The sequence below is a fragment of the Cervus elaphus genome, chromosome 7 (genome assembly GCF_910594005.1).
Source record: "Cervus elaphus chromosome 7, mCerEla1.1, whole genome shotgun sequence".
In the NCBI taxonomy this organism is placed as follows: Eukaryota; Metazoa; Chordata; class Mammalia; order Artiodactyla; family Cervidae; genus Cervus; species Cervus elaphus.
In genome coordinates this window covers 34,078,791-34,095,241 of record NC_057821.1, presented here as the reverse complement: position 1 = coordinate 34,095,241, position 16,451 = coordinate 34,078,791, and positions in this window count along the sequence as shown.

Genomic DNA, 16,451 nt, shown 5'->3' with positions numbered 1-16,451 from the left:
CATGTATACATATAGCTGTTATCTTTTCTGTACAGTGGAAATTAACACACCATTGTAAAGCTACTATACTCCTTTTTTTTTTTTTTAAAGAAAAGAAACCAGAAGTTTCAATAGACTATTCTATCTGCCATTATTGCTCTAGACACTCACCTCAGGATCAAAGTCTCTTAAAAGCCCTTTGGATTAGATCAGAAACAAAATCAGGATTTCATTCATTACTGTTATTTTGTTTTATAAGCACTTGAGTGAGTAAGTGAGTGAGTGAAAGTCACTCAGTCATGTCCGACACTTTGCTACCCCATGGACTGTAGCCCACTAGGCTCCTCTGTCCATGGAACTCTCCAGGCCAGAATACTGGAGTGGGTAGCCATTCCCTTCTCCAGGAGATCTTCCCAACCCAGGGATTGAACCCAGGTCTCCTGCATTGCAGGTGGATTCTTTACCGTCTGAGCCCACCGTCTGGGCCACCAGAGAAAGTGGCCCTTCAGCTGACTTTTAAAGAATGTGCAAAAGACAGCTGGATTTTGTGATGAAGAATTTCATATGGAGTAGGGTCATGGGAAATGCATGATAAGTTTAGGAGACCACAGGTATTCTGATAGGTTTTGAACCACAGCCATATTGTATGTATGTATATTGGTTACAGTAACACCATGCCATGATGGGCCTTACTGCTAAGTTAAAGCTGGGTTTTCTCTTGAAAATTAGAGACTCAATGACAGAGATTAACAAGTGAGAGGCAGGAACAACCTTCCATTTTAGAAAGAATTTCTCTAGAAAAACCTGAACAATAATTGGTGTGTGTTTGCATGCTCAGTCGTGACCAACTCTTTGCCACCCCATGAACAATGGTCCACCAGGCTCCTCAGTCCATGGAATTTTCCATGCAAGAAATACTGGAGTGGGTTGCCATTTCCTCCTCCAGGGGATCTTCCCAACCCAGGGGTCAAACCTGCGTTTCCTGCTCTGGCAGGCAAATTCTTCACCTACCACATGCACCACTTGGGAATCCCAGTAACAGGTGCTCAATAAAAATAATAGTTGAATGAATTAATAGATGATGAGGGTCATAACTAATTAAATGACAAAGAGATTAAAAGGACAATTACAAAGATAACAAAACAATACATTTTTTAAAACTTGAAAAAAGACTGAATTGTGGCTTGAAAAAAAAGAAAGAAATCAAGTATGTCTGTATGAAAACAAACAAACCAACCCTGGACTTATCGTTTAGGACTTTTCAACCATACACACCCTTATGGACAAGCCTGTATTTTTGGATATACAAATGTTAATGCCTTAAATTAATGTATAAGTTAATCCATAAATAGCATTTATTGAAGCTACAGGGGGATCCTGGGTACTATAGGACTTATTTAATTTGGCCTAGATAGCCCTTATACAATATCTTAGAAGGATTTGCCATTTAAATCATGTCCTCAAAATTTCTAGCAAAATTGGCATATTGTCTCAGCAAAAACAGCTGCTTTGATTCAAACAGTTCATATAAAAAGCAACAACACAAACTTAGTTATAGCACTGAAAAAAAAAAAAAAAAAAAAGCCACAAACAACCCACAAGTGGTAAGCAAGGCTCTTTGTCTATTTTTAACATTTGCTTTAATATCAATGGCAACGCATTTTTAAACAAATAATATTCTTTTTTTCCTAAGTTATTTTCAAATGCAAATCTCTAAAAACACTCTGAGGCAAGCCTTTGGAATCTTTCAACTTAATAAACTCCAGCTGCCTTTAAAGAAGCGATTTAATCTTACACTATTTGCCTGAACCTTTTCTGATTTTAAGATGTAATTGAATTGGTCCAGAGTCATATTACAAAAGAAAAACTCTATGAGGATTCTGGGAAAGGCAGATGAAATGTTTAAAATTATTTTTTTAGTTCATTTGGAGGACAGCCATATAGACTTGAAATTGTCATAGCATTAAACTCTGAACAAGTAATCTCAGGATATATAAGCAAACTTGGGGAAAAAAAATCCTACTGTAATCCATTTTTAATTCTGGAGGAGATGGGAATGGAATACATTTAGTTATTTATCAAACTGTTTTTTAAGCATTTTACCAAGAGCTATCAAATGCTGTATTCTTATATTTTGTAAGGCCAGGTTTTATCTGGTGTAGTGGAGAATGTTAAACATCTATACAGAGAAACTTCAACCAACATTTGACTAGACAGAAATTTATTACTCATTGATAGGTTATCAGGCCCCACAATCACCTTCCTTGTACATGTTGCTAATATTTTGCACTGATTAAAACTTTTTATTTTGAAATAATTTTAGATTTATAGGAAAACTGCATAGTACAAGAAGATCTTGGATACCCTTCAATCTGTTTCATCTTATGTTAAAATCTTATATAACCATATCACAATTAATAAGAAAAGAAAATTAATGCTAAAACAACATTATTAATTAAATTACAAACCTTATTAAAAATTTTACTAATTTTCCACTAATGTTCTTTTACTGTCCCAGTATCCCATACTGTGTTTAGTTGAAGCCATCATCAGTAATATCAGTAGACAGCATAATCCCTTGATGTGATGTACAAAAAAGACAAATATCATTTTTGTGGATTATTATTTTTTTTTTGAGAAAAATACATAAACTCAATCCAGGCAGAAGAAAACATCATTCTAACCCAAGCTGAGGGACATTTGAAAAAAAAAAAAACTCTTCAGTGCTTTTCAATAGCATCAAGTCATGAAATACAGACTTTTATTCCAGTTGCATTCTCTCTCTTAACATTCTCTCTCCTAACATCCCTGAAAGTCTGAGAGTTATAGCGATCTCCGTGTTGCAGTGTGAAACACTGAGGTCCAAAGATGTTCATTTCATTCCTGCACGCAAAGCTAATAAAAGATAAGGCCACAACTAGCATCCTGGTCTATAAGATTCCTAAAGCATTAACCACTTTAAAATATAACCCATTTTATTTTTCCATTTTGACTGTGCTGGGTCTCGTTGCTAAGTGGGCTTTTCTCCAGTTGCAGTATGCAGTGGCTTCTCTTGCTTCAGAGCATGGGCTCGAGGGTGCAAGGGCCTCAGCAGTCGAAGCTCCCTGGCCCTAGAGCACAGGCTCGGTAGATGTGGCACCCAATCTCAATTGCTCCGTGGCATGTGGGATCTTCCTGGATCAGGGATAGAACCTGTGTCTCCTGAATTGGCAAGCAGACTCTTCACCATTGAGCCACCAGGGAAGCCCCTAAACCATTAAACTTTTAAATTATACCATACCACTCATAGAGAAAATATTTTATTGAAATTATATTTTAATAAAAAGAAAACAAATGCATCCTACTTTATACTATAAAAGTTTTACTTTTCAATGATTTTAGATTTGGAGAAGTTTTCTAATTGCCTCGTAGCTGTGAATAAAACAAATATATTTCAACAGCCAGCCTTGAAGGAAACTGATCAGTTTTCATGGTTATAAATTTTCCAGCTTCCTAATCCGAAACAATGATACAATCCTTCTTTATTCAAATGTCTCTGTTGTAAAAATTCTACTGATGTAACTACTTGAGATCAGCTACTAATCTGCTTAGGGACAGGCTGATCAATTGTCAATAGGACTGAGGCCCTGGGTGTTCTTTTCTCTAAGAAGCGCTGTGTTCCTGAATTCAAATAAACTCTTCTACTGCATCATTCTGAAGTTTTATTTACAGTGAATTATCTTAAAATTTACATTCTACATGTAAATTTGGAAAGAAAATATTTAGATGGTAGATGCACAGAAAGAGATTTGGAAATCAGAGTATTTACAATCAATTCTTATCCCTAAATCAAGTAATTACCCATTTTCCCTAATCTAGGGTTAGGCCCATACTCATGCTTTTTTTTAATTAATAAACTTTATTTTTAGAGTAGTTTTAAGTTCACAGCAAAACTGAATGGAATGTATAGAGATTTCCCACACACATGCAAACCTTCCCAGCTACAGACATCCTACACCATGGTGGTACATTTCTTATAATCAATGAACCTACATCAATACATCACAATTACCTAAAAGTCCACACTTTCTTTACTTTAAGGTTCATTTTTAGTGTTGAAATCGTATGAGTTTGAAACAGTGCTTAATGGAAAGTATCCATCACTGTAGTATAGGACAGAATAGTTTCACTCCCCTAAAAACTCTGTGTTATACCCATTCACTCCTCCCCCAATCATTACCTGATCACAAATCTTTTTACTATTTCTACTCTTTTGCCCTTTGGAATGCAATATAGTTGAAATTATATACTAGGTAGCCTTTTCAGCTTGCCTTCTTTCAACTAGTAATAATGCTCTCAGGGTTTCTTTAGATGAAAAGAAAAAGTCATCTTTTCATGGCTTGATAGCTCATTTCTTTTTAGCACTGAAAAATATTATATTGTCTGGATTTACCCACTTTCCTACTGTAGGATACCTTGTTTACTTCTAAGTTTTGGCAATTATGAATAAAGCTGCTATAAATGTCTGTATGCAGGCTTTTGTGTGGACATAAGTTTTCAATTCATTCTGGTTAAATACTGGCAAGCACTATTACCTGAATCGTATGATAAGAGCATGTTTGGTTTTGTAGTAAATTGCTAAAATGTCTTCCAGAGTGTCTGTACCAGTCATGATCACATTTTAAAATAACAAATGTTCTCTGTGATAATTATTTTCTCATTTTTAAAATAGTCCAAAAACTCACCATAAATGTATGGATTGTTTTCATTTAAAACACATAAACACCCAACCTCACTCAAAATCCATTGGATCAGAATGGTGATATCCAGGCGCTGATACATGTCTTTGGGGTTCCTTGATTCTGTTAGGCAGCCAGGATTGAGAATCCTCAGTGTTAATCATCTGTGCAGCTACCTAACTATCCCACAGCACTGTGTGAATAGAGTGCTATCACTGCATTTGTATTTATACTTATATTTGTGACTAATGCTCTATTAACATGATGATATTTAACTTTGCATGCCTTGCTAAGTGTAACTGGCTATCATTAAGCTGCTCTGTTCTGTTACAAAACTGACAATTGCATAAAGGCAGCCATTTATTCATGTTGAATTACTTTCCCAGTTGTAAAAATAAAACTTCTTTTGTGCTAGTCATTCATAGTTAAAAAATATTTGCATGCAAACCACACTGCAGTTTAACAAATGACTTTTTTAAAAAAATTAGGCTTGTAATCACAAGAACAACATGAAGTGAATATATTGCTCTTTAATTGTTCCTGGCAATGGAGAAAGAAATGGAGAAAGATTTAATATGAAAATGAAGAAATTTTGGCAAGTGAAGTCCAAATGACCTTTTGAACATGCTGTACCAACAAGATTTCACAATATATGAAAGTGGAGGAGAACTGAATCATTGAACATCTCTTTGTTATACAAGCATCTCTACCTAAAAAAGATCCTGTTTGTTAGTAGCTAGTATTATTGAACTGAATGTAACCTATTTATACATTGACGTATAATAATCTGTACTAGTAAGTGCAAGAGTAGACCACAAAGATACTAGGAGGAATACCAAGAGGGACACTAGAGCAGGTTCCTTTCTGAGACATCAGGAATTTCCTAATGTCCACCTTTAGCTCACAGACTTCCCAGTAGCTCAGTAGCTTTGGAAACACTTCCTTAAGCTCCCAGCAGTCTAGAATATTCAACCAGCCTTCCTGCCATCCTTCCATCACAAAAGGTCAAACTGCTCTCACACTTCCTGGCTCTCCTCCCACTCTTTCTCAAATGTGTTTCTTCTCCTAATAAAATTATTTCATGTCCATCTTGTCTTCTGCTCCTCAGAGGACCCAGACTAACACATGGGTGAATATATATATATATATATAGCTTGAAAATGTGATTTTTCTTTTCCCTTCAGCAGACATCATTTATCATATTAATTGGATAACAATTTTAACATCAGACCGTTGATTTTCTTTACTTAGAAGTAAAAATGTTTTTCAATTATTTTATGTCACTACTAAAAATAAGGAAGGGTTTTATATGTCTTTGAAAACTGGTGTGTATGTCATTTGAGTTTGCAAAGCTGCAAACATTAAATCATTACAATTCTCTGTAGCTGAGGGGTCTAAGGGGAACAAACTTCCGTAAGTTAATCAAACTGACTTCAAGCAAATTGTTTTCTAGTTCAGCTATGTTACCTCCAGAGACAAAGCCGTGGAGCGTGCTGAATTCTCTCCCTGAGCATTATTCTGAGCTGTGCGTGCACACCCCTACTAAGAAACAAAACCACCATTACGGCTAATGTGTGTTTTTACTAAATGCATCAGCTCCACCCAGTCTTGCTCATTCACCACAACCCAGTTTTTTTAAACACTGCTCAGATTCCTGCTTCAACCACTTGTGCTCCTTGTTGGCTGCCTTCTCCAACAATTTAGGAAAGCCTAGAGGCCAATAAACAAGTAAACTTGGACAGCCACAAACCACAGTGCCCCAGCTCTAAACTACTGAGTTTGCTTACTTAGCATACCTCAAGCTGGGGCACATCCATTGCCAGCCTTAGCTGAAGGCCTCCGGACAACCTCCTGAGAATGCTGGGGCAGGGAACACATGAATATATGTAAAAATCCTAGCCTCCCTTGTTTAAGGATCCTGCAGTGAACATTAGCGAGAGCTTCTTTTATTGCTCCAGAACTCTGTTATCATTGCCACCATCCTTAAAATGTCTTCTATGCCTCTGGGATCTAACCTACTTCATTTTCTAGGACAACTGCAGGTGGGGAAATTGATAAAAGGAAACATAAGATTCTTGGCATTTCTCTCCCAGTTACTTACTTTTAAAGTGAGGCTTTCAACAAACAAGTGAACTGAAGCAGAAATGCAGGCACGGTTTGGGTCTTCTCCATCACTGAATAACTCTGAACAGTGTTCAATGTGCCATTGGGGAACTGGGCTCTTGAAATCTTTACATGCTACGGAATCACTTGAGAGAAATGCGCCATCAGGGACCAGGCTGTTTCAACATTTACAGGCTTTAGAATCACCTAGGGAGCAGAGGGTGGCAATTTGTGAAACTAGAGGGCAGTATCACAACCAGAAGACTGGTGTTAGTTCAACCCACTACCCAGGTCAATTAAAAGAATCTCTGGCAGTAATATGAGCATTTGTCACCCAAAGATGACTCCAATTTTCAACCAGATTTAAGGTCCATTACTCTAGGTCTAAGACATTTGTTCTCAAACTTTATCAAGCATCAGCATCATCCGGACACTTGTTGATACAAATATAAAGATTGCTGAGACCTGTATCACATTTCTGATTAACTATCTCTTAGATAATTAATCCTGAAGGAAATCAACCCTGAATAGTCATAGGAAGGACTATTGTTGAAGCTCCAATACTTTGGCCACCTGATGCAAAGAACTGACTCATTGGAAAAGAGCCTGATGCTGGGAAAGATTGAAGGCAGAAGGAGAAGGGGATGACAGAGGTTGAGATGGTTGGATGGCATCACCGTCTCAATGGACATGAGTTTGAGCAAGCTCTGGGAGATAGTGGAGGACAGAGAAACCTGGTGTGCTGTAGTCCATGGGGTCACAAAGAGATGGACATGACTTAGTGACTGAACAACAATAAAAACAAAGAATTTTGCATTTCTAACATGTACTCAGGGTATATTAACGCTGATGGTCCAGGCATTTTGAAACCCAATACTCTAGGAAATTTTGCTCCCCAGAAAGTCCACCGAGCACACTTGTGCTACATTTTATTGGCAATGACTCTGTCACCTGGACCATCACTAGCAGCAACTAGTTTAGTAAATATTTTCATTGAGCACAGTACTTCCCCAAACAATATCAGAATTAAGAAAGAAGGGGAGAAGAGATATCTGGAAGGTCAGTACTTTCTAAAAATTAATGTCATGTGAACATAAAAGTGATTTTTTTGTATGTATTTGAGGCACATAGAATAACTTAACATTTATGGAGCCTAGACAGCAGCCAGCATCTTCTGGTACAGGCTCTGCAGCCATCCAGGCTCTATCTATCCACCAGGGGATGAAAGTTCTGTCCATGCATACGATGAAACTCTGGACTGACCACTGGAAATGTCTGCTACAAAAATGTACCAAGGTGAACCACTATTCCCAAATTTGTATGATCAACTATTCTTTAAAGGAAAAAATGGTTCAGAGTCAGCAACTTTAGCAAGTCAATTTACATGACAGCAGGTATGATAAAGAATTAACTTCTAATGGCTAAGATGTCTCTCTCCTCAGCAGGTTACACTCAGAGAGTCACTAGTGAATTTACAAACATATAGGATATGTTAGCACTTTAATCTGCTGTGGCTTCAATCATTCTTTCTTATATACCATTCCCTTCAGATTTTTTTTTTTTTCCTGTGAAGAGATCTCACACAATTCCTGGCTCAAATCATGTAGTTTTAGCATTTTAGCATCATTGCAGAATCTTAGCTGAGTGACTGACCAATGGAAGACATACCCGTATAAAGAGTTCTAATACCTCTAATTCTCCTCTTACCTTCTGCACACTGTGCCCATTTGTCATGATTGCAATGCTTCCCATTTTTGTAATAGCTGAATCTGAAAGGGAAGTGGGCCCTGGGATGCCTTAGTGCAAAGCCATTTTCAAAGATTTGAAAGCTTTTCCCTTTAAGTCACAAAATGTTCTGAAAGCTTCTGACCACTTGACTCTCTTCTATCCGACATAGATCTGACCAAGTTACCATCTTATCGGCCCCACAGACATTGAAAAATATCTGTCTTTAATCATTAAGAAGTTCCCTATTGCTTTAAATGACTCTACTGCTCCTATAAAAGCTAAAATTATTTTCACTTGAGAAGGTCCAAGATGGTGAGTTCCTTTGCCAAAAGGATAGGGTCCATCAGTAAAAATTACATAAAAGCAATGGCTTGCATTCAAAATGTATCTTAGTGTGTATAAATAAAATGTAAGAAACTCTTATGTACATTGGTCTCCTTTGCTGGGGAAAAAGGAGCTTTAGTAGTTGCCACAATCTTGATGACATTACAGCTGTTAGACTCTGGGTGAGTGTAGAAAGCTCAGCTCATTTCTGGGATGACAGAGTCACAAGGCCAAACACTCAAACCCTTTGGTCTGTGGCTACCGCTGTAATTTCCAAAACCTATCAAAGGGTAAAGTGCTTTTTTGTTTCTCAGACTGCTTAAATCTTTGCTCAAAATTGGCTACACTGGGTACAATTACCATCTACTGAGAGGGCTCCTCTAACTGCTCTGGGCATTTATAGGGTAGCAGGGGCTTTTTGGTAAATGTATTCATAAGCAAGGATTAGCAGATTCTGTAGGACTGTAGATCTTCATGACCACATAAAGTTTAAGGCAGTTTTCTAGCTGTGATGGGGAAAAGTAAGCAAAAGAAAATAATCTTTCCCTCACATACTGAGTGTCCTCTTCTTTTTCATCATCTTTACTTTCTAATCTTTGGTCCTCAACTCAATAGCAAGAAGTTAGTCAACTCATCCCTTATTTCTGTCTACCCCCTCACTAGATGGTAAGATCCTTTCTTGAGCACAGAGGAATGACTTTTCATGCATAGTTCCTTCCCATCCCTGATATTCTTCCCCTCTCACCCAGCAAATACAGGATTCCCATCACCGTGAAAGCTCAAGACATGCTGGACAAATGGACAGATAGATGGATGGGTCTCTGGATGCCCAGTTCTGCCCCTGAGAGTGTCTGTTGGACTGGTACTTTACTGAAATGACTACCACAGCTTATTTAGTCCACACAGCTCCCTCATAAGTCCAAACTTACTTCTTCAGATTTTAAAGGATTCTGTCAAAGCAGGTCCTATGCCATGTTACAGAAAAAAAAGCAAAAAAAGAAAAAAGTGAAGTCGCCCAGTTGTGTCTGACTCTCTGTGACCCCGTGGACTGTAGCCTACCAGGCTCCACAGCCCATGGGATTCTCCAGGCAAGAATACTGGAATGAGTTGCCATTTCCTTCTCCAGGTGATCTTCCGGACCCTGGGATCGACCATAGCAGGCAGACACTTTACCCTCTGAGCCACCAGGGAAGGCAGATCATATTTTGCCATGAAGAAAAAACTCTTTACAGAATCTGGAAGGTATCACAAAGAACATGATTTTCCTGTTTCCCATGATTTATAGGTGAGAAAAGGAACCATGAAAGGTGAAATGGTCTACTAGAGCTTATTTGGCTGGTTAGGCACAAAGCAATGACCAGAACCGAGGCTTCTTTACTTCCAGCCCGGGGATCTTCCCAGTGCACAATATGGACCACACTTGTGAACAAGACAAAACAAGGCCGCATCATGAATGTCTTCAGCAACCCACTAGAGTCTTGAATGGACAGATGGTTGACCATGACTCCCGGATGCCAGCCAAAGGTCTGGGTGGGAGGACAGGGCACCTTGAATTTATATTTGCTTAAGAGGCTACAGGATGTTTACCCTGAATGCGTAGCAGATGCTGCATCTCTCTGTCAGCTGGTTACGATGCTGAGACTGAAATTCTATGCGGCCACATCCTATGTAGCACTTCAGTTGTGTTTACTGCCCAGTCAATGAAAAATTTCAAAAACAAAACAAAATAATAACCTTAAGAAAAACTTGAGGTTTGGGAAAATCAAGATATTACTGAAACCATGCTATTCCTTAAGTACAACATAAGCGCAAGTTTTAACACAGTGGGGTGTTTGAAATAAAGAGAGCAATGGTACAGAAAGGCATTAAGAAGAATTACTGCCTATGCTAATGAAAGGCATTCCCTTTATTATCTAAATTAATAGTGAGATTGTATTGGTTTATGTTGTTGTTCACTCAACATTATCACCCACAGATGGAGTAGTCTGTATAATCTGAGAGGCAAATAGGGAACTCTGCCAGCCTACAAGCTAACTTATTGCAGCGTGAGCAGTAACTCCCTTGCATTTAAAAGGCTGACCTTAAAAGTGCAAATAATTTGGAAGTTATGCCATAAAATTACATAATTATACCATCAGAATTTATAACTTAGTGAACACACCTTTAATGAGATGGCATACATACACACACACAAAAAAAAAACCCCGCCAATCCTCTCATTGGTAGAGTGGGCTTCTTGCTGCTCTGGGCCTGCCTGACGTCTACAGCTAAGTGAAATCCACACTGGGTAATATAGAACAACACATTCTTTCTTTTCCCAGATAACTCTTAAGATGCTTCCAGTTATAAGTAAAAGGATGATATCTAACTCAAACAGCTTTTTGCCTTTGTGTTCATCTCAGATTTTGGTCTTTGTAACCAAAAGGTGAAAAGGGTATGCAAGCATCTTGTCCCCTGTTCTATCCCTGAGTAAAGCCAAGAGTTGACTCTTACTAGGCCAAACTCCAATACATGACCTTCCCTAAACAGATTATTGTGGCCCTGGACTGTTCTGATTGGCTAGAACTAATTGGGGCCATACCTAGAACCAAGGTGATATTACAACAGGAAGGCAGAGATAGATGTTTGCTGCCATGACCACTACAGAGTGCACTTTATTCCATGTTGTTAAGAGACAGGAGTTTTCATGGTAGATGGGGGAATAGGAGAAAAGATAGTTTAGAACCTGGGGCAGTGCCTGAAGAGGATGGCTATCCTTGGACTCAAAAATGGGAATTCTATAGTGCTGGGTTAATGCATCTCTCAGTGGCAGAAGAAGGGTAGGTAGTTGAAAAGGGTTCAGAAAAATAGTTGACAAGGGCACGCTCTTTCTTAAAGCACAAATGCAATAATCTATAGATATGTTCAGTAAATCTCTTGCTCGAAGTTATCAGGAGTGGATGAAAAGTAACAAAACATTCACATTTCTCATTTCTTTTCTCTTTCCATATGAACACAGATCAAATTCAATAACCATAGGATTCTATAAGCTATTCACAGCTTTCTGGGTGGGAAAAAAGCATATAGAAAGAGAATTAAGTTCCTTTCAACCTACTGACACCACTCTGATGCTTATTTTACTCTTCAGATATAACTGTTTAAGATCACAGTCATAATTTTCTTTAAAATTAGAGGTTCATTTGTTTGTCTTGTGTAAAAAATCTTTAGAATGTAAATGCTGAGTCTTAAAATTATTCTTCCTTTCTTTTTGTCCTGTAAGGTCATCATGTATTCTTTCTCAAGTCTTTCAACAGTGAATCTCTTAATATACCATAACGTGATAGCGTTTTTATGAGGTTAATTCAGTGTAATAAATGCTAATGACAGAAATTAGCAGCACAGAATACTAACAAGTGCACTGCATTTGGAAAATGCAAAACCTAGAATTCTACTATTAACCGTGAACTTTGGTCAAGTCATTCATTTCTCGGGGCTTTGGTAGTGATTTCTGTCCAAGATGAGGTAAGAATTAAGACCTTACCTGTCTAAAAGCAGGAAGGTGAACAAGATGATCTCTTGATTCCCTCTCAGAATGAAAATATCTATTATTCTTGGGGAAAAGTCAACAAATGACACTTGCGAATGACATGGTAATAATCCTATGATATTTTGAAATGTTAGTATTAACATAAGTGGGCTATTGCTGTATTCATTGACGGTAAACAAATACGACCGCAATGCAAGTTAGTAAAAGGGCAGCTTTCATTTTGAGATTTTGTGTCCTGTGTCTCAATCAATCATTCTTCAATTTAGAGATCAGGTTTAGTTGTAAGCTTTTTGTGATATGTCAGTCTATGAGATAAAAAAGGCAGTTGTTACCAGGACCCAAAACTTACACCCAACTGATGACTTCTCCACTATTTTATAAATGCACTGAATATTTAAAATTAATATGTTAGAGGACATTACTATTAGCTTGATTACTCTTTCTAGAAACCTGCTTTTGTATTTAACTGTTTCCTTCATAGTCCCAAAACAAGTATTAGGACCTATTGTAGCAGGCAGTTTCAAGCAGATTATTTTTTTTTTATTAATAACAAATTTGAATAGAAAGTCTTTTACTGGAGAGGGCTGAGGGCAATGGACCTAAACAAGTGTGTTTCAGAAAGTTGTAGGGATTCACTAGTGAGACTTGTGGATTGCTTTAAAAGGCCACCAAAAATGCCTGCTCTAAAAGCTAATTTATAACACATGTAGTGGTGGTGGTGCTCAGTTGCTCAGTCGTGTCTGACTCTTAACCCCACAGAGGCTCCTCTGTCCCTGGAATTTTCCAGACAAGAATAGTGGAGTGGTTTGGAATTTCCTCCTCTAGAAGATCTTAGAGACCCAGGGATTGAACCTGCATTTCTTGCATCTCCTACACTGGCAGGCAGATTCTTTATCACTTTGCCACCTGGGAAGCCCATAACACGTGTACATGTAGGTAAACATTCATTCATATATGCATGCATTATTCATATCCACTGAATACTCATTATGTGCCAGGCGCCATGTTAGGAACTGGTTACAGAAGAATGAATGAATGGAGGCGTCCCCTGGCTTCATGGAGCTATGAGCAAATGTCAATGACAGCACAAAGGAGGACACGAGCATTCTACCCAGAGGAGCCTGAAAGGACTTCACAGACTTGGGTGGGCATCTACCCTGTATCTATGACGGCTCAGTGGGTGACATTTCCCAGCAAACAGTGCAGAGCTGGAAGATAAGAAAACAGAGTACATAATGTAGGGGATACCCTAATTTTAAGGAGCTAGTGGAAGAAGAGAGCTAAGAAAAAAATGGTAAACAGTATGGAAATGACAGAGAATATCACATGACAAATATGTAACATTTTATTTACAGAATAAATCCCTGGTCTATAGAAAGTATGGCACAAATGAGATCAAATGAGATTGAAAAGCTAAGGGACGCTATAGCACCTATAACTTTATAATCAGGCAATTAAGATAATCTATCCATGGCATTCTCCAGGAAAGAATACTGGAGTGAGCTGCCATTCCCTTCTCCAGGGGATCTTTCCGATCCATGGATTGAATCCAGGTCTCCTGCATTACAGGCAGATTCTTTACCATCTGAGCCACCAGGGAAGCCGAAAAACTATGGGAGATATATAAAGGCCAAACAGCCTCTATCTTGAAAGGAAGGAACACAGTTTCTTTCCTTTACCCCCACACTGTAATATCAATCTTTGGGTCGCCTACGTTTCATAGCCTCAGGTCACACTGCACACAGGTAAATCATCTTATGCTCATTTGGCCCATAAGAGAGGAAATCTGCATATTTTCTCATTTATAACTCTACACTCCCCCCTGCAAAAGAAGAACCGATGTAATTTTATTCCAAACAGGGAAAGAAATAAATCCACTTCTGCTGAAACTTCACTTTGAATGATAATGATTATATAATATCTCAGTAAAGTGTATTCCTTTTGTTACATTCATGTAAAGTTGATATTCATAATCTGAGTAGTAAGCATCCTTTGTAAGTACCCTTGCTTCTAGCTGCATCCTCATAAAGCCATTTTAATGCATTTCCCCAGGGCTATAGGCAAACAATACAACTCATGCTTTTGATAGGGCTATGAAAACAGGAACAAATTATGCTGTATAAAACCAGAGGGCAAAGTGAAAAGCAGGAGAATGAAAATAAATACTCAGTTGTATAACCATCAAGGTGTTTGTGTTTTGTTGTGTTATCTTTTAATCTTTGACTTATCTATTTAGAGACGAGGGCTGCCTATCAGATTGATTTATTCTTTCATTATGTTTATTAAAGCACAATGTATTTTCCATTTTTATCCTTCTGCTACAGGGAATGTTGAAGGTAACCTTGAATTGTGTTCTGTCCTTTAAGGAGAGATAGGGAACTTCCTGTGAAGGTTTTGCAAGGGAAAATAACCAAGCTTGTTCTGGTGGCTTGAGCAGTCTTAAAAAATCCTCATGTACGCAATGCTAGACCTTACTATACCTAACTCACCTAAGCCCCTCACACATCTCATTCTCGGTCCACCCCTTCCTTCCCTCTGCTTGCTGCTTGGGCTTCTGTCGCATCAGGCAGCACTCTTTTGAGCTGTAAGTCACTCCTTGGAGCTTCCTGACTGTGTACTTTCCTTCCTCTCTCCTGAACCTAGTTCAGCTCCAGAGTGAGGTCTTTGGTCTCCCCAGGTACCCTAAACTCAACATCTGCAGAACAGACCATATCCTTCCATCCACCACTTCCACCAAGCAACCAATTCTGTGCCTCACTGGCTGCTGCTGCTGCTGCTAAGTCCCTTCAGTCGTGTCCGACTCTGTGCGAGCCCACCAGGCTCCGCCGTCCCTGGGATTCTCCAGGCAAGAACACAGGACTGGGCTGCCATTTCCTTCTCCAATGCATGAAAGTGAAAAGTGAAAGTGAAGTCGCTCAGTCATGTCCGACTCTTCGCAACCCCATGGACTGCAGCCTACAAGGCTCCTCTGCCCATGGGATTTTCCAGGCAAGAGTACTGGAGTGGGTTGCCATTGCCTTCTCCAATCTCATTGGCTACCATATTTCAAATCTAAGATATCCAACTTTCTCATTGAAAAAATTCTGAAGCCTGCCTGATAATAGATGGCATCTTAAAAATACTGTTGCAAGGCAGAAGTCTTTAAAAATAATCTCTGAAAGAAGAATTTAGTCCTAAATGGTCATATGGCTGAAGAGGCTTACCTTGCATATTATCTCTGTATATGAAGTAGATATATTCCTCAAAAACTGACTCTAAACTATAGGATAAAATACTCCCATTCTCCTGTTAACTTACTTGAAAAAATAAAGTCACATCCAATGGTACATCAAAGTCATTCTAAGTACATTTCTAATGCAAAACCAATTTTAAAATTAAATGTTAACATCCCAGGAAAAGTCAGAAGATAAAAATACTTAAACTAAAAATACGATGATCAGCAGATGAGGAAGGGGAAGTAACACATCCTAAGCTTTCATGATTTGACTTCAATTTTTCACCTGCTTACAAACCACATTTCCACTTCCAATTTTAGTAATTATTTTGTGCTCCGATTTTGCACTGCCTGCTATCATTGCCATTTGGCCTTCCTCAGACTATTTTGACCTCAGTTAGTCGATCAATCTATCAGTCATTCAATGTCTTTAAAAAATCTCAACAGCTAAACAGGGCATTATACAAGAGGCCCAAATCAATCCAAGAAACTCTAACTACTCCCACGCTCAAGATGTATTTCAGATTCTTTAAGAGATAAGTTATAAACACATTCACATCTAGCATCCCAGCCCACACATGCAGCCGCTCAATAAATGTCTATTGTATAATAGACATTTTATTGACATAATGACAGTGATAAACTAATACTAACAATAAAATACATCATGTGACAATGTCACATGAGCAGTGCAGATCTCAAGAACAGTTGGCTTTCGTAAGAGGGAGACATGTCTATAGGCTGAACTTATCTGTGGGTACCTGGGTTCAAAGGTGAAGTCTATGATAGCCCATACGTAAAGTTTGTTTTTGCTCATTTGGAGAAAGCATCCTTTCCTGTAGGCAGATGCACCCCTAGA